The 17,407-nt window shown below is 40.5% G+C and overlaps 1 pseudogene; it reads left to right on the top strand.

The window, feature by feature from the left end:
• The first annotated feature begins 369 nt into the window (after positions 1–369).
• LOC149213895 (UTP:RNA uridylyltransferase 1 pseudogene) lies at positions 370–774 on the top strand (annotated as a pseudogene).
• Positions 775–17,407: the final 16,633 nt, after the last annotated feature.

Raw genomic sequence — 17,407 nt, 5'->3', positions numbered from 1 at the left:
GATGATTGAACGACAGCAACGTGCACACATGGCATGCATCAGAGCATGGTAATGAACACATGGCACTGTAAATGGAGGATGCCCGACGGTGATATCGACGGATCCAGCTCTCAACAGATATATCTTATTAATGGAGGCCATGCTCTCTGACCTAATAATATCCTGGCGGTCGTAAATACAAAGCTTCTCTATGATTATGCACAAATAGATGTCCGTTTACAGCAACTTGCATTCATGGTAAAGCATTGGGCAAAAGGTCAGCAGATCAATGAGACATATCAGGGCACTCTGTCTAGCTATGCGTATGTGCTTATGTGCATACACGTTCTACAACAGCGCAGACTCCCGATTCTTCCTTGCTTACAGGAAATGGAAGCAACATACCAAGTTGTAATCGGTGAGATTGAATGTGCTTACTTCGATCAAGTTGAGAAACTGAAAAACTATGGTGCTGGAAACAAGGAAACCCTTGGTCAATTGCTATCAGTTTTCTTTCACTACTGGGCTTTCCGTCATGATTATGCCAATTCTGTGATATCAGTACGCACTGGAGGGTTTCTTAGTAAGAATGAAAAGGATTGGACGAGGCGTATTGGAAATGAGCGACATCTTATTTGCATAGAAGACCCCTTCGAGATTTCTCATGATTTGGGCCGTGTTGTTGACAAGCACAGTATACGTGTGCTCAAAGAGGAATTTCATCGTGCTGCAGAAATCATGCAGGATGATCCTGATCCTTCTGTCACATTATTCATGCCATATGTGCCTTCGTGACCTCCTAGAATTTACAAGTGATCGGCCTTCTATTTCTGTTGGGAAGGTCGAACCAGCTTCAGAAATTGTGCAGCGCTTTTGCACTGGGGGTATGTCACTTAGCGCTATTTAAAGGGAAACACATGAATCGATTGTCGTGGCAATGAACAGAATAGGAGGAAAATCAAATTCAGGGGAAGGTGGTGAGGATCCTGTGCGTTGGAGAAGTTGAAAGAAATTGTAAAATGTGAAACAACTGGACAACACCAGAGTTCCTCAAAATTTGTGGTGGCAAGTAAAATTGAGGAATGGATTAGGACTGAAACTTGAAACAAGAATGTGATTATTGAGTCCACAACTTTCCTGGGCTCACTGCAAGGAATCTAATGCCACTTGTTGCATTCGGCAGGATGAATTCATTATTTCCAGAATGTCTATTGTCTATGTTTAGGAAAGTCAATTTCTGTGCTTGTAACTAACAGGTTTTCTTATGATGTTTCAAGGGCTGACAGAGCTAGGAATCAAAAGTAGAGTAGCTGTGTCATTGAATTATGCAGGAATCCTGTAGGATAGAATAAATATTACACACTTTTCACAAGTGTAATGGTTGCAGCAAAGTTTGTTGATGATGCATTCTTTAACAATGCTTATTATGCAAAAGTTGGGGGTGTCAGCACGTTGGAGATGAATAGCTTGGAATTTGAATTTGTATTCAATCTGGACTTTAAAATTGCAAGTAACAGTCAGTACATTGGAAAGCTATTGATTGAAGTCAGAGAAAGAAGTTGTTGTTGGTGGTGGCATAAATGAATACAATTTCAGGTCTTATTGTTTTAACATAGCTCAACATAAAAGTCATGCTGTATAACTGATGCTGAAAGACTGTGCTTTTGAAGTTAACTGTAGCTGCATGTTTCAGTTGAGCTAATCAATTATGATTGACAAGTCAGCAAATCTTTTCGAAAGGTGTTGTCTTCACACATAAAAAAAGGTGGCCAGCACGTTATGGACGTGGCAGTCTGCTCTATTTTTCTTTTTTGGGGTTATTAAAGACTTAAAGTACCCACTGCTGCATACTCGGTGATGGGGGACCAGAACCGAAAAGTTAGGGATATGCTCAGCCAGCACAGAACAGATCAAAGCCTCCGGTATTCAGAGCCAGCATGGGACATTAATTGCCCATCTCATGCCATCTCATGCCATCTCAGCTGAACAGAAAGAAGACAGATGTCAAGAATCAAGAAGGAATCATGCTACGAGGAGGACAGATTTTGAGTTTTGATTAAATTAGGACTCTTTGTAATTATAGTTCAGTACTTATGTATTTAATGAGTTAGTTAAACAGAAGATAGGAGTAGTTAATAGCAACCTTTGAGCTCCCCTCATCCTGGAGGAGGAAGCTCAAGGTGGTTAAGAATGTATTCCTATATATTGATCAGACTTGGATGTAATTGGGGTTGGATGTTTTGAGAAAAGGCAAGACTATTTTGGTTTGTGTATAGCAGATTTCAGTAATGCAAAGGACTGTTGTTTCTTCTCAGGATTCACAATAGATCTAATGGTTCAAATGTATGATGTTTTATTCTCTTTAGTGTTCTTTTACAGTTTTGTTACTGCATAATCACTCAGAACTCATGTGTCATGCTCTGACTTCCCATATGCCTTGGAAAACTGTGTTTTATGTAAGTTATGTTTGAACATTAGATGTAAAGTGCCCTGATTTCTATGAAAGGATAGTGTTTCTTGTTTGTTGAGATGTGTGAGACTCCATAAGCCCAATGGGAATCACTTTGATATTTTTCCAGCCATCTTATTTTTCATGTGTTTTAAGAGTTAGCCATCTTTCCTTGTTATTAGTCAATATCCATAGTCTGTGAGAGAGCCCTCTCTGACTAAGGAGGCTAAGCCTTAGTCTAAAGCCTGGTTTGAAACAGTTACACAGAGTTTTGCTGATTGGAAGCCTTCAGTACCTGATTTTGTGATAACACACTATACACTTGTTACTCATCAATACACTTGAATATTTTTCATAATATTTTGAATAAAAAATTTTAAAATATCTCTACACTTGTTACGCACAAACTAGTAGCTATATTCGTCACACACTATACACTTGTTAGTCACACTATACACTTGTTACTCATCAAGAAGCAACTACATTCTCAATACACTTGAATATTTTTCATAATATTTTGAATAACAAATTTTAAAATATCTCTACACTTGTTACCCATAAACTAGTAGCTATATTCGTCACACACTATACACTTGCTACTCATCAAGAAGCAACTACATTCTCAATACGCTTGAATATTTTGAATAACAAATTTTAAAATATCTCTACACTTGTTACGCATAAACTAGTAGCTATATTCGTCACACACTATATACTTGTTACTCATCAAGAAGCAACTACATTCTCAATACACTTGAATATTTTTCGTAATATATAACAAATTTTAAAATATCTCTACAAATGTTACCCATAAAATAGTAGTTATATTCATCATACACTATATACTTGTTAAGCATCCAACAACAACTTTAAAATATCTCTACACTTGTTACCCATAAACTAGTAGTTATATTCCTCACGCACTATATACATGTTACTCATGTTGCCACGACTGTTGCAACAACATCATCATCATCATTTATTTTTCACCATTAATAATGTTTTAAAATTGGATAGCAACAACATCATTATCATCATTTCTTTTTCACCATTAATAATATTTTAAACTATATCCAATTTTGTGTGAAACCAAATTCAAAAATTCATGATAATCAATGAAATTATTTTTTGTGAAACCAAATTCAAAAATTCATGATAATCAATGAAATTATTAAAAAATAGAGCATCTTAAAAGATCCTTACACCCTATAATTATTATTCAAATAATAACTAAAAAATAGAACATCTTGGAATATCCCTACCCCATCTAATTATTAATCAAATAATTAAAAAAAATAGAGAAGGTTGGAAGATTTCCACCTTGTATCATTATACGTAATCAAAAAATTAAAAAATATAGTGGTTGCAGTTGAAAATAATATTTAATTGAATAAAAGAAAATATCAAATCACCGAACTTCTAAATAAATTAATCATCATGCATGTTCAGCCTTTGATTCGTTGTTAATTATCAAACACACCTTCGAGCCTCCTTCACATAAAGTCATTGAAAATTGGGGATTTATATTCCTAAAGTCGTCTACCCTTACATGGGGCAAACACAGATACAATCTAGGGAAACGAAGGGACAAAATATGTCAAAGTATTTGGGTTCTTGAAAGCATTGGAAGGGGTGGAAAGACGCGAAGAGGTCGATTTAAATCCCCTTTTGCATCGAGGCATCTCTCGTATCTTCCGTATCTTATATAGTCAATCGGTCAATGATCTATCTTGAAATTGCAAGAAGGAAAGGGGCGACTTATGAAGGAGTATATAATTGGTGGTTTCTTTTGGCTTGCACGTCGTTAGGTTGGGTAAAGGCTTTTTTCTATGTGAAAGTAATCTTTTTTATTTATTTAATAGAAAGAAAGAAATTATTTTAACGTTTACGAGGTTAAAGATAGCTTATGGGACATATCGCTTCTTTATCTGCTTGAGGCATTGGGTCATTTTCTGTGAAGTTTCAAAATAAATGCTCCCAACTTCTCAACAAACCCCTTGCTAAATAGATTATCCCAAGAGCTAGCTGCCAGCGTATCTGCATAACTTTTCATGTTGCCTTTGAAGGCCTCACATTCTAAAATGAAATTTTTTTATGTTTCCACATTTTCGGAAGAACAAAAAATTCATACTCTTTCCTCTGTTGGGTTATGTTATATTCTTTCCACGTAGTTAACAGGGGGTTTGAGGGGCACCCGTAACCCCACTTTATGGGGTCCGAGGCAGCGCCCCAGAAAATTTTGATTTTGGACCCTATGTTAGGTTGGGCAGACCCACCTATGGTTTTGTGCATGATTTTCGCACATGTTTTTTTTTTTGGGCACGATGGATTTCGGTCCATGGTATTTAATGCTTCGGCATGTATAAATATGTATTATAACATTTAAAGGAACATAATGAAAAATCAAGCTAGTAGTCCCGGTTTTGGGATCTAGGGTAAAATCTCTATGTATATGTGTTTTATGTGTTCTGCTCTCGCATTATTTATTTTCTGTGTTTTAGAATTCGTATGTAGGTAATTTTTGTACGGGGTTAAAACCTACATTTGGTATCAGAGCAGATTTGACTTCAAGGGGACGCCTTTGTTGCTGAGAGGTTTCGCTCGGGCCTGTGGTAGACCCTGTTCAGTGGGAGATATGCGAGATCGATTCTTGTGGTGAAAGAGATGGTGAGCAGTGGAAAGATAGAGATCAAGAAATTTAATGGTCAGAGTTTTGAGTTGTGGAAACTCAAGATAGAGGATCTGTTGATGGATAAAAATCAGTGGATCGCGGTAGATCCGGATACTAAACCAACGAGAGTGTCCGATGAAGAATGGAAGAAGTTGGATCGGAAGGCAAAGAGCACAATACGATTGTGTGTCTCAGATTCAGTGTTGCTAAATGTATCAGGGGAAGCTAGGGCGAAGGCTTTGTGGGACAAGTTAGGGACTTTGTACCAATCTAAGTCTTTGGTGAATAAACTGTTCCTGTGAAAAAAGTTATATAACCTGAGGATGAAAGATGGAGACTCGGTGACAGAGTATCTGAAAGCATTTAACACTGTGGTAAGTCAGTTAGCATCTGTTGATATTAAAATTTCAGATGAAGATAAGTGCATCAGTTTGTTGTGTTCTCTACCAGATTCGTGGGATAGTCTGGTTATTGCAATATGTATCAATGCAACTGCCTTGCAGTTTGATGAAATAGTCTCAGCCTTGCTGACGGAGGAGATGAGACAGAAAGATATGGAGAGCCAAAATGGTGATGCCTTGTCTGTACGAGGACGGTCCCAGAATAGAAACAAAAATAAGTCATCGAGTGGGAGATCTAAATCTAGAGGGAGATCTAAATCTCCAGGAAAACTTGTAAAGGTGGTGCGCTGGAAATGCGGAAAGGAAGGCCACTACAAAAATGATTGTAAATCTAAAGCTCCTGACAAAAGAAAGGGATCTGATGATGCTCCTTCTACAGAAGCAAAAACCACCTCAGATGAAGGTGGGGATGTGTACTTGGCTTCTTCAAGTACACATGTAGATCATGAGGTATGGTTGATTGACTCAAGTGCATCATTTCACTTCACTCCCCATAGAGAGTGGTTCTGCGAGTATTAGAAATATGATGGTGGTGATGTCTTCTTGGGGGATGACAGGAAGGCTAGAATCATTGGTCGTGGAAAAGTAAAGTTGAAGCTACAAGGTGGAAGGGTTAGAACACTTCCGCGTGTTCTGCATATTCCTGCATTAGCCAGAAATTTGATTTCTGTTAGTAATCTGGATGATGCAGGTGTAAAAACAGTGTTCGAGAAGGATGCCTGCAAGATGGTTCAACGAGCACTGGGATTGTTGCGGGGAGTTCGGATTGGAACTCTGTACAAGCTGCAAGGTAGCACTGTTATTGATGGGTGCGACAGTTCTGTGGTTCCTGAAAGTGGAGCAGAAAATCTAGTGGTCTCTGGAGAAAAGACCATGTTGTGGCATCAAAGGCTTGGACATATTGGAGAGAAGGGCCTTCGGATACTTCATGGTAAAGGTATGGTAGAAGGTATCCGTAATAGCTCTCTGGATTTTGATTTCTATGAAAATTGTGTATACGGGAAGCAGAATCGGGTGAGTTTCCCCTCTGGTAGTAAGAGGGCGAAACAGATATTAGAACTTGTGCACAGTGATTTGTTTGGACCTGTGAAGGTTCCATTACTGGGTAAGTCTGTGTACTATGTATCATTTATAGATGAATTCTCAAGGAATACATGGATATATTGCCTTAAGAAGAAATTTGAAGCCTTTGACAAGTTTAAAGAATTTAAGGCTCTAGTGGAAAACCAGACAGAGAAGAAGATAAAGGTGCTGAGGACAGATAATGGTGGAGAGTTTTGCAGTAAGGAATTTGAAGAATTCTGCAAGAAGTGCGGTATAGCACGGCAGAAGACTACTCCATATACACCTCAGCAAAATGGAGTTGCAGAAAGAATGAATAAGACGTTGATGGAAAGGGCAAGAATCATGCTCAATGGTGTCGGGTTAGGACAGGAATTCTGGGCAGAGGCGGTGGATACTGCATGTTACCTGGTCAATAGGTCACCTTCATCAGCGTTGGAGGATAAGACTCCACAAGAGATATGGACTGGTAAGAAACCCTCTCTTTCACATCTGAGGGTATTTGGATGTGATGCATATGTACATGTTCCAAAGGAGAAACGAACCAAGTTAGATAGTAAATCCGAAAAGTGCATCTTTATTGGGTATAAGGATGGTTTAAAGGGTTATAAGCTTTGGAACCCAGTCACACGGAAGGTTGTGTACAACCGAGATGTGGTGTTCAGAGAGGTGAAAGATGTTATTAAACATGAAGTCCAACCAAAGGAACCTGAGAAGATAGAGTTTGAGCTAAAGGAGGAAGAATCAGACTCTACAGCGAAGAAGGAATCAGAAGATGAAGAGCCACAAACTCCAGTTGTGAGAATATCAGTTCGAGAAAGAAGGCAGCCAGAAAGGTATAGTCCATCTGCTTTCTATTCAAATTTTGCTTTGTCTGTTACTGATGATGATCCTAGAACTATGAAGCAAGCAGTGGATTCAGAGGATGGAAAACTCTGGAAAGAGGCCATGGTTGATGAAATGGCATCTTTGTACAAAAATGAGGCTTGGGATCTAGTGGAGTTGCCGGTTGGAAGGAAACCCATTGGCAGAAAATGGGTGTTCAAAAAGAAGACAAATGCAGAAGGAAAAGTGGAGAAATACAAAGCTCGGTTGGTAGCAAAAGGTTATTCCGAGGTGCCGAGAATTGATTTTGGTGATATTTTTTCTCTTGTTGCCAAGGTAACTTCTATTAGATTACTTTTATATGTTGCTGCTGCTTTTGATTTTGAGGTAGAACAGATGGATGTGAAGACAACATTTCTTCACAGGGATCTAGAAGAGGAGATATGCATGAACCAACCCGAAGGCTTTGCGGTGAAGGGTAAAAAGAACTAGTATGTAAGTTAAAGAAGTCTCTGTATGGGTTAAAACAGTCACCAAGGATGAGGTATCAGAAATTTGATACATTTATACGGGGACTTGGCTTCACCAGAAACAAAGCAGATCACTGTGTGTATTTTAAATTAATTGGTGACCGTGTTATTTATTTGGTCTTGTATGTGGATGATATGTTGTTGGTCGGAAATGACAAAGAAATTATCTAGAATTTGAAGAACCAATTGTCCTCCAAATTCGACATGAAAGATCTTGGTGCTGCAAACTATATTTTGGGCATGGAAATTAAAAGAGATCGTACAAAGAGGAAGCTCTGGTTAATCCAGAGGAAGTATGTTGAGACAATACTGCATAGGTTTAATATGCAGGATAGTAAACCGGTGAAGGTTCCTATTCCTGTAGGTGTGAGGTTATCTGCTGAACAATGTCCCAAGACACAAGAAGAGGAAGAGGGCATGTCTCGTGTTCCATATGCAAGTGCAGTCGGTAGCTTGATGTATGCAATGATCTGTACTAGAATAGACATTGCACATGCAATGGGAGTATTGAGCAGGTTTACGTCAAAATCATGGAAGGAGCACTGGACAGCAGTGAAGCGGGTTTTCAGGTATTTGTGTGGCACTAGTGATTATGGTTTGTGCTACCAAGAAAGACTAGGATTAGACAGAGTGTTGGATATTCATGGCTTTGTTGATGCAAATTGGGCTGGAGATCTAGATCAGATAAGATCTACGAGTGGGTATGTGTTTAACCTATTTGGAGGTGCAGTCAGTTGGATGGGTAAGAAACAATCTGTAGTGGCACTATCAACTACAAAGGCAGAATACATGTGTTATAGACATTTTTGTGCCTTACAGCTATAAGCATGAAATGTCCATAATCTAAGGGATCCAAAGTCCCTAAACATGTTGTTCCTACCCCTAGAGGAACAAGGCTAACAAACCACAGCAATTCACAGAAGTTTTCCACCAGAAACTGCTCAAAAACAAGTCAATTCAGGATCAATTCAGAGGCTCCACTAGCTGTCTACGCTGAAATGCAAAGTCTGCACTGCAACGCATGTAGAAGCACTACCAGGGTGCGCTGAGTGGGAATTGACAAGTGGCAAGTTCATTCAACAAGGTGTCAAGACCCTGGAAGCTTCCAGAATCTTCCTCAATGACACTTGCCTCAGTGAATTCGACTAGTGATGAGTAAGAGGTTCTCAATCTCCAAGTGGAAGCAAGAACCTCCAAGTGGAAGCAAGAACTGACAGAGGGAGAGGACACTAGTCAGATCTCAAGCTGACTCATCCTCTCTCCAAACATCTATATATGGATCTCTCCTCCATGAGATCTAGAGGCTGGAATTTTGTTATTGCAAAGAATTGCTGTTGGTTTGAGATTTGAATCATTGGGTGCTTAATGCTTTGAGGGAAGGTGAAGATAGGAATTTCATTTGCTGGGAAGGAGATGCTGGATTGGAGCCCTCTGGGTTGTATCTCTTCCTGAACCTTGTTATTCATCAATAAAGCTATCTTGGTTTCTCCTATATACTGATGTATCTTTGATGTATGATTGCATTGGTATGTTTAGTTTATTTCTAATCCTGAACTAGTTATGAATATGAATCTATGTCTTTGTGTAGTGTTCTCTTCTTGTGATCTTGCAGAAACCTCTTGAAGCTGGGCGAGCGAGAAGGCAAGTAGTTGGGAACTCCCAAAGAGAAGAGAAACCGGATCGAGGGACAAACGGAAGACACCAGTTAGTCCATCCATCTCTCTTCGTTCTTAATTCATAAAGGAAGAATACTAGAATAGTTGTTTCTGTTTGTTGCTAAGGCACTGTCACACCTTAGGTGGATAGGATCGTCCTGCATAGGCATTTTTCCCCACAACAAATTGACGACTCCACTGGGGAGATCTGTTTAGTCATTTTATTTGTGTTTCTATCATTGTTTGTTTCATAGACTCAACAGCAACAATCGAACTGCATCTGCTATTCTCAGATGCAAAGTAGACAGTTGCTGCTTTGATCCAATCACTGGATTTGTCTATGATCTGAACAATGGATTCACAAATGATTTGATGATCCTTTGTGATAGATCTTAGCCCTTCCTCAAAGCATCCCTTTGATAGTACCTTGCTTGCTGCTTTGATTTGGCCTGAAACTGTAGATTAAATAGCAAATTATGACCCAGAACCCAGTGAGAAACTCTCGTTTCTCCTTCAGCGCAGACCCTGTGAAGAGGTTCTGCATTTCAACGCAGGTCCCGTGAAGGCTACCTGCGCTGAATGTCAAAACCTCTGTGTTGAGGGTGCGTTGATCCAGTTAGGCCTTGTGCAGCTGGGGTTCTCTGCTCTGTTTTTCCCTGTTTTGATCTCTGATTTTTGCAGCCTATAACCAGCATAGGTACCTGTCTGATAACTCCTTTTCTCTGCTTAAATTCTGCCTCCTTTTGTACAAAAAGACTGTGAGTGTTTTTATGTGTTTGTGGCATCATTTACAGTTTTCCTTTGCGAGAGTGAAATAGTCATCCTGTAGCCCTTGATTCAAATCTGTTGATTGTGATCTTAGGAGAGAGTTCATTGGCTGTTTACAGTTGATTATACATTCATTTTTGCTTTTGGTTTGAGTTTGTCTCTTTTAAGTGTCGAAACAAGTGTTCATTTCGAAAGTCGTAAAGTGTTGTAATCTCTTCTACCCTTTCTGATTTCGAAAAAGTAAACTTGTTTGTATTTATCATTTAAAAGCAAATTCAAAGTTGTGCAAAAAGCTTTCTTTTTAGGCATCAATATTAAGAGAGCAGAAAACAAACACCTGCATTGTGCATTTGCATCTTGATAGTTTGCATGTTTGATTTAGGAAAAGTGCATTAGAGTGTGCTGATTTCTCTTTGAGAAAAGATGGTGTCTTTCTTTTCCCTTTGTAGCTAGGATTTTCATTGTTGAAAAAGAGATAAAGCTTGCTTATCATCTTTAGACTGCATTTAGGAATTGTACCATACATCTCGTGGTGAACCTCAAAAGGCAAACTTCTAAAAATATCAACCTAAAATAAATTGAATGAACTTAACAAAGCTTTGTAACTTAACGCACAACATAGAGGTCTAGGCTAGAGACGTGTTCCGGCGTCGTAAAGCCTGGTGACTGTCGATCTCGCTGATGGTGGGTGATTCCTCCTGAGGGACAATAGCGCCAGTACGGATTGTGCTCCCACGTACCATCGAGTATATATTGGGAGACCCCTATAGGCATAAAACCTTTATCCTTAGGAAGCCGTGTCGGCCGCCCTACTGATCGCAATGCACTGAACACAGCATTCAGGAAGATCGACCGACCGTACCTTAAAAAGTATTATGTGGTTTTGCGAAAAGTTTGGCACACCCTCTACCTAGAACTCCAGAGCAGTTCCTTTTGGCCTTTTCCAGACTCTATAACGGAAAAAGTCCATCCGAGCATTTGTCACTTCGGGCTCGTTAAAACATCGAAGGAGACTAGAGTCATCTTTAGCTTTTTCTCGACTCTTTAAAAGTGAAAAATCAAGTTGTGTCTAAAGCGTCGTTAAAATTTATTTTAAACGAAACAATCACCCCTTCTTCCTGCTTTGATCTTTAGGTTGAGAAAATGGAGCCCTCCAACCAAGGAATTCCCCTTGGTGGAAGTCCTAGTCCCTTCTCCTCTTGGGGAGATGTTGGAGAGCCCCATATGGCCACATTGTCACTTCCAGGACTAACAATTGGCTTCCCGGTCTGGCTCTTCTCAACCAATGTCGTTCAGAACACCACTATTCCTGAACAGTCGAATCAACAGTTAGACCAGACCAAAGTTACCCACCAGCCTTCTACTTCATCTAATTCTTCCTCTCCTCCTTCCTCTTCGCTTGACGGAACTGGTAAAACAAAAAACCAAGTTCCTAAGGAGAAGAAGGAAAAGAAGAAGAAAGAGAAGAAGAAGAAGGAGCCAAAAGCGACTGGGGGCAAACAAGTGTCGTCTGACAGAAATCCACACACAGCACTGACTAGGCCTAAATCGCCATGTGTCATATGCAAGGGAGACCACTTCCACAGAGATTTTCCCTGCATCCCTCGGATACTAAGGGACTGGTCTCCCCGTTTGCACAATTCGGTGGCGTCAACCTCTGATAGCCATGTTGACAGCACACCCTCAACTAGTGAAAGTGAAGCCACAGGACAGAGAGGGAAAGCTAGATTTCCTTGCAAACTGTGTGAAGGCGACCATGCCATCCACCATTGTCCCTTCTTAGACGAGGCTAAAAGAGTTTTGGAAGATCGCCCGATTTTACTAGTGCAACTTCCTCCTGGATATCAAAAACTCCTGCCAAGTCCTTCACCAGTTGAGAACCCGGCTGGCCCGCTCAGGTGGTCAGCCGAAGCACCTATCATTGAAGATGAACCGTCTGATTCCATACCTGACGAAAGTCAAAAGGTTGAAGCGGCAGTTGACCCGTTTTGCCTTCAGAGGCTCTATCTTCGAATGATACCATCACAAAGGAGAATAAAGACGACACCGTCCAAATTCTCTTCATCAACACAGACTCCGATGAACAAGGGGGCAATTTGCCCATTCCTTTATCGCAGGAAGGAACTTCATCAGAGTCACACCCGGCCGTCTATTCGGTCCCACCACCAAGCAACCTAGTTGTCTCGTTCGACTGGAACCAACTAGGCAGACCCCGTTTGCCAGTAAGAATACCATTCAGGATTATCGTTCAAATATACAGAATGGTAATGGCTGGCACCATCATTGATGAGGGGGCATCTGTGAGTATCCTTTCCTCTATTGCTCGGAAAGCGCTTGGTTTGCCAGCGCTTTTGCCTGAAATGAGAAATCTGACAGGCTTTGATAAAGGAACCAGTCGACCTTTAGGGATCCTCCCCAATGTGCCTATCACATTGAAAGGGAAGACCGTTCAAATGAACGTGATGCTCATTCAAGGACCCTTGGATTATAACCTACTCCTTGGACGAGACTATATATATTGCATGGGAGCCATCGTCTCCTCACTCTTTAGAGTAATGTGTTTTCCGCACGAAGGAAGAGTGGTCAATCTCGTGGACCAGCTTTCATTTCCCGGATCACGCATCGCAAATAGTCATATACCATCCCTAAATGGTCTCTTCACGCAAGAAATGTCTCAACCCACGGTTCGTCCTCCTGATGAGCGCGAGTAATCCGGGAGGATATGACTGGAACCCAGGGGGCATGCGTCCTGGTCTGCTTCGGCAGGAAAACTTTGGGCATAAGGTAGGTTTCCGCGGGAGAATATGACTAGTCTGTACCCCACCCATGCTGGAAGAGGGTTATTCTAGAATAAGATTCTCTTGTCAAAGCTACGTGTTTGGCACTAAGGTCATTCACCTTTGTCTATCTCAGTAGACACTGCCGAAGAAGTGTTTTGTTTGAAAGATTAATGAAACAATCTTTGGGTAGCCTGAAAGAGGTAGGCCTTTCCTGCTTAAACAAATGTTTTGGCGGACAAAGTAAGGGTAACCTTGAAATCATATTTTATACCTGGGGGCATGCAAACCTTTTTGAGTGCAAGCAAGAGGCGGCTATTTATTTTTTAAATTTTTAGGTCCTCCCTTTAAACCTGTAGGTCTAACCCTTTAAACTCATAGGATTAGTCGTTTCCAAACTTGCATAATGAAAGGATCCGGAGCAAAGCTTTGTAATATCTAAGCTCCATAAAAAATAGCATCTTCAATGAGACATTCTTATCATATGACTGGGTTAATCGAGCAATTTTAGCACAAAGTTCATGCTTGTTAAAAAATAAACGCAAGATCCGAGCAGTTTTAGCACATAGTTCATGCTCGTTTAAAAAAATAAACATAAGGCCGAGCAAATGTTTCCACCCGCATTTAAGCTCGTTAAAAAATGAACTATCTCGGTAAATAACCACTGCGAACGTAAATTATCAGCCATTAAAGCCTTGGTCATGTTTGCACTGTCACCTCCACTTTTCCATTGGCCGATCATTCACCTCCATTTGATTGTTTACCCATTTTGAGGAACAGTTGCGAAGAGTGATTTCACTAGCCATCCTTGTGACACTGCCATGATTGGAAAATTCCAACCCATACCTGGAATCAGCTGCTAACCCGTTTTATCACTCGTTCCTCAAAAGACGAGTCTTCTTTAAGCTCTTTTCATCTGACTCGTAAAATATGAAAAGATTGCCGAGTTTTGGCCTTCCATCTCATTAAAGCGACCGGAAGAGCTATCCCTCCTCTAGATTTTAATCTTTTTGGACATGAGGGATTATTGCACAAAAAGATCGAGCGCTTGTTTTGTTCGGCTCGTTAAAACTATCTAAAACTCATCCCTTCTGTATTGTTTTATACTTTTTCGGACTTAAGGGATTAGATGACGAAAAAGGACTTTCGGAGTTGACTTTACGTACCTTTTCAGACTCTCTAAAAATGAAAAGGACTGAGTTATCCTTGTCGTTAGACTCGTTAAATGCATTAAATAGCGACAAACTTGTCTTTAGACGAGAACGAGTTTCACTATCGCTAGGCTCGTTAAAACATAGCGATAGGCTTGCCCGAAGGGCAAGTTATAGAGCAAGCATATGTTATCCTCCTCAAGCTTGACAAAAATAAAGAGGTACTGGTCAGCAATGACTGGGGAAAATTGGGAGAAACTCAAGAAAACTTTGATGGTAGCAAGTCGCTCTTGGACATGACACTTTTCCTCCGTACCACAATCGGGTTGGGTTGTTTCATTCACCGGTCACTTCACCATGGTCTCGCCATACCATCCATATTTGGGGTAATGCTACCGATCCATCGCATAAGTGTCGCCATATATTCAAGAGAAGTCATTCAGAAAAGTCAACTGTGTCCCATCCACTGCTGTACATTATCCTTCATCCTTTCATGACCGCCACCCTGAATCATATGTCATCAGATCGTTTTCACCTCCATCAAAATCATTTGCTCCGTTCCGTGTCACTGATGTGGGATTCATTAAGGCCCTCCTTTGACGGATCGCTTCTTGTCGACATCAGCTCATTATCCGAGAATTTGATCTAGGAACAACCCCTTCAGTACTTTGAAGCTTGCATGCCTCAATGGCAAGTTTCTCACTTCCGGCGACAGGTATACATCAATGGCCTTCGACCGAAAGATTTTGTGTGGTGTTCGACGCCAAGTCCTTTATTCACACCACGTGAATTGTACTGCAGTACCTTGAGGGTCATTATCATTATCGGTGATTCCTCTCGCGCTTGTTAACGGTTTACCTCATTGACCGGTAATCAAGCGATGTCTTTCCACGTTCGATTTCAGAACATTTCTCACATGGATCGACTTGTACTTAGAGTGAAGATCGAACGAGTTTGAAGACCCCGGATCTAGTTTCATCCATCCGGGCTGCGATATATATTCAGGAAAAATAAAGACATTGACATGTACATCATTGCAGCAGATAATCATCCTACCCCAAAGGATGATAATTTCATCAAAATTATCAGTCTACCATCAGACGATTGTCTGTTCTATGTACAGAAAAATGAATTTATAAAGTTGAGCATGGGAATGCCCGCCTCAGCTAGATCATGAAAGCAGTATGAAAAATAATGTATTGTATTATATCTTATTACAGGTCTCCTCCCAGCAATGAATGAACTTCGGATCCTCCTGATAAATCATTTCACCCGATAAATGGCCTCATACTTTAGGGGGCAACTGTTATAGAAATTTTTGTGCCTTACAGCTATAAGCATGAAATGTCCATAATCTAAGGGATCCAAATTCCCTAAACATGTTGTTCCTACCCCTAGAGGAACAAGGCTAACAAACCACAACAATTCACAGAAGTTTTCCACCAGAAACTACTCAAAAACAAGTCAATTCAGGATCAATTCAGAGGCTCCACTAGTTGTCTGCGCTGAAATGCAAAGTCTGCACTGGTTGCCTGCACTGCAACGCAGGTAAAAGCACTACCAGGGTGCGCTGAGCGGGAATTGACAAATGGCAAGTTCATTCAACAAGGTGTCAAGACCCTGGAAGCTTCCAAAATCTTCCTCAATGACACTTGCCTCAGTGAATTCGACTAGTGATGAGTAAGAGGTTCTCAATCTCCAAGTGGAAGCAAGAACCTCCAAGTGGAAGCAAGAACTGACAGAGGGAGAGGACACTAGTCAGATCTCAATCTGACTCATCCTCTCTCCAAACGTCTATATATGGATCTCTCCTCCATGAGATCTAGAGGCTGGAATTTTGTTATTGCAAAGAATTGCTGTTGGTTTGAGATTTAAATCATTGGGTGCTTAATGCTTTGAGGGAAGGTGAAGATAGGAATTTCATTTGCTGGGAAGGAGATGCTGGATTGGAGCCCTATGGGTTGTATCTCTTCCTGAACCTTGTTATTCATCAATAAAGCTATCTTGGTTTCTCCTATATACTGATGTATCTTTGATGTATGATTGCATTGGTATGTTTAGTTTATTTCTAATCCTGAACTAGTTATGAATATGAATCTATGTCTTTGTGTAGTGGTCTCTTCTTGTGATCTTGCAGAAACCTCTTGAAGCTGGGCGAGCGAGAAGGCAAGTAGTTGGGAACTCCCAAAGAGAAGAGAAACCGGATCGAGGGACAAACGGAAGACACCAGTTAGTCCATCCATCTCTCTTCGTTCTTAATTCATAAAGGAAGAATACTAGAATAGTTGTTTCTGTTTGTTGCTAAGGCACTGTCACACCTTAGGTGGATAGGATCGTCCTGCATAGGCATTTTTCCCCACAAAAACATGACAGCGACTCATGCAAGCAAGGAAGTAGTTTGGTTGCAAAGATTGTGTTCAAGTATGGGGTTAGTACAGGAAGCTATAAAGATAGACTGTGACAGCCAAAATGCAATTTTCTTAGCAAAGAACCCCACATATCATTCAAAGACAAAGCACATTGATGTTCAGTATCACTTTGTGAGGGATATGATAGAAGACAAAAAGGTGTTGCTGGTAAAGGTGGGCACTTTGAAGAATACTGCAGATGCATTGACAAAATTTGTGAGCTCTGAGAAGTTCTCTTGGTGTAGAGAGACAATGGGCATTTCAGGGCTGGAAAAATGACTAAGCTCTCTTGTGGCCCTCTGTGGAAAGAAAACAACAAGTGGGAGAATGTTGGGTTATGTTATATCTTTTCCACGTAGTTAACAGGGGGTTTAAGGGGCACCCGTAACCCCACTTTATGGGGTCTGGGGCAGCGCCTTGGAAAATTTTGGTTTTGGACTCTATGTTAGGTTGGGCGGACCCACCTATGGTTTTTTGCATGATTTTCGCACATGTTTTTTTTTTACACGATGGTTTTCGGTCCATGGTATTGGATGCTTCGGCATGTATAAATATGTATTATAACATTGAAAGGAACATAATGAAAAATCAAGTTGGTAGCCCCGGTTTTGGGATCCAGGGGAAAATCTCTGTGTATATGTGTTTTATGTGTTCTGCTCTCGCATTATTTATTTTCTGCGTTTTAGAATTCGTATGCAGGTAATTTCTGTACGGGGTTAAAACCTACATCC

This window comes from Pinus tabuliformis, chromosome 1_1, assembly GCF_031772625.1.
Source record: "Pinus tabuliformis cultivar Carrire ecotype Pingquan chromosome 1_1, CPIR1, whole genome shotgun sequence".
Classification (NCBI taxonomy): Eukaryota; Viridiplantae; Streptophyta; class Pinopsida; order Pinales; family Pinaceae; genus Pinus; species Pinus tabuliformis.
Note: the sequence above shows the minus strand (reverse complement) of the source record. Positions and strands in the feature narration are given on the sequence as shown.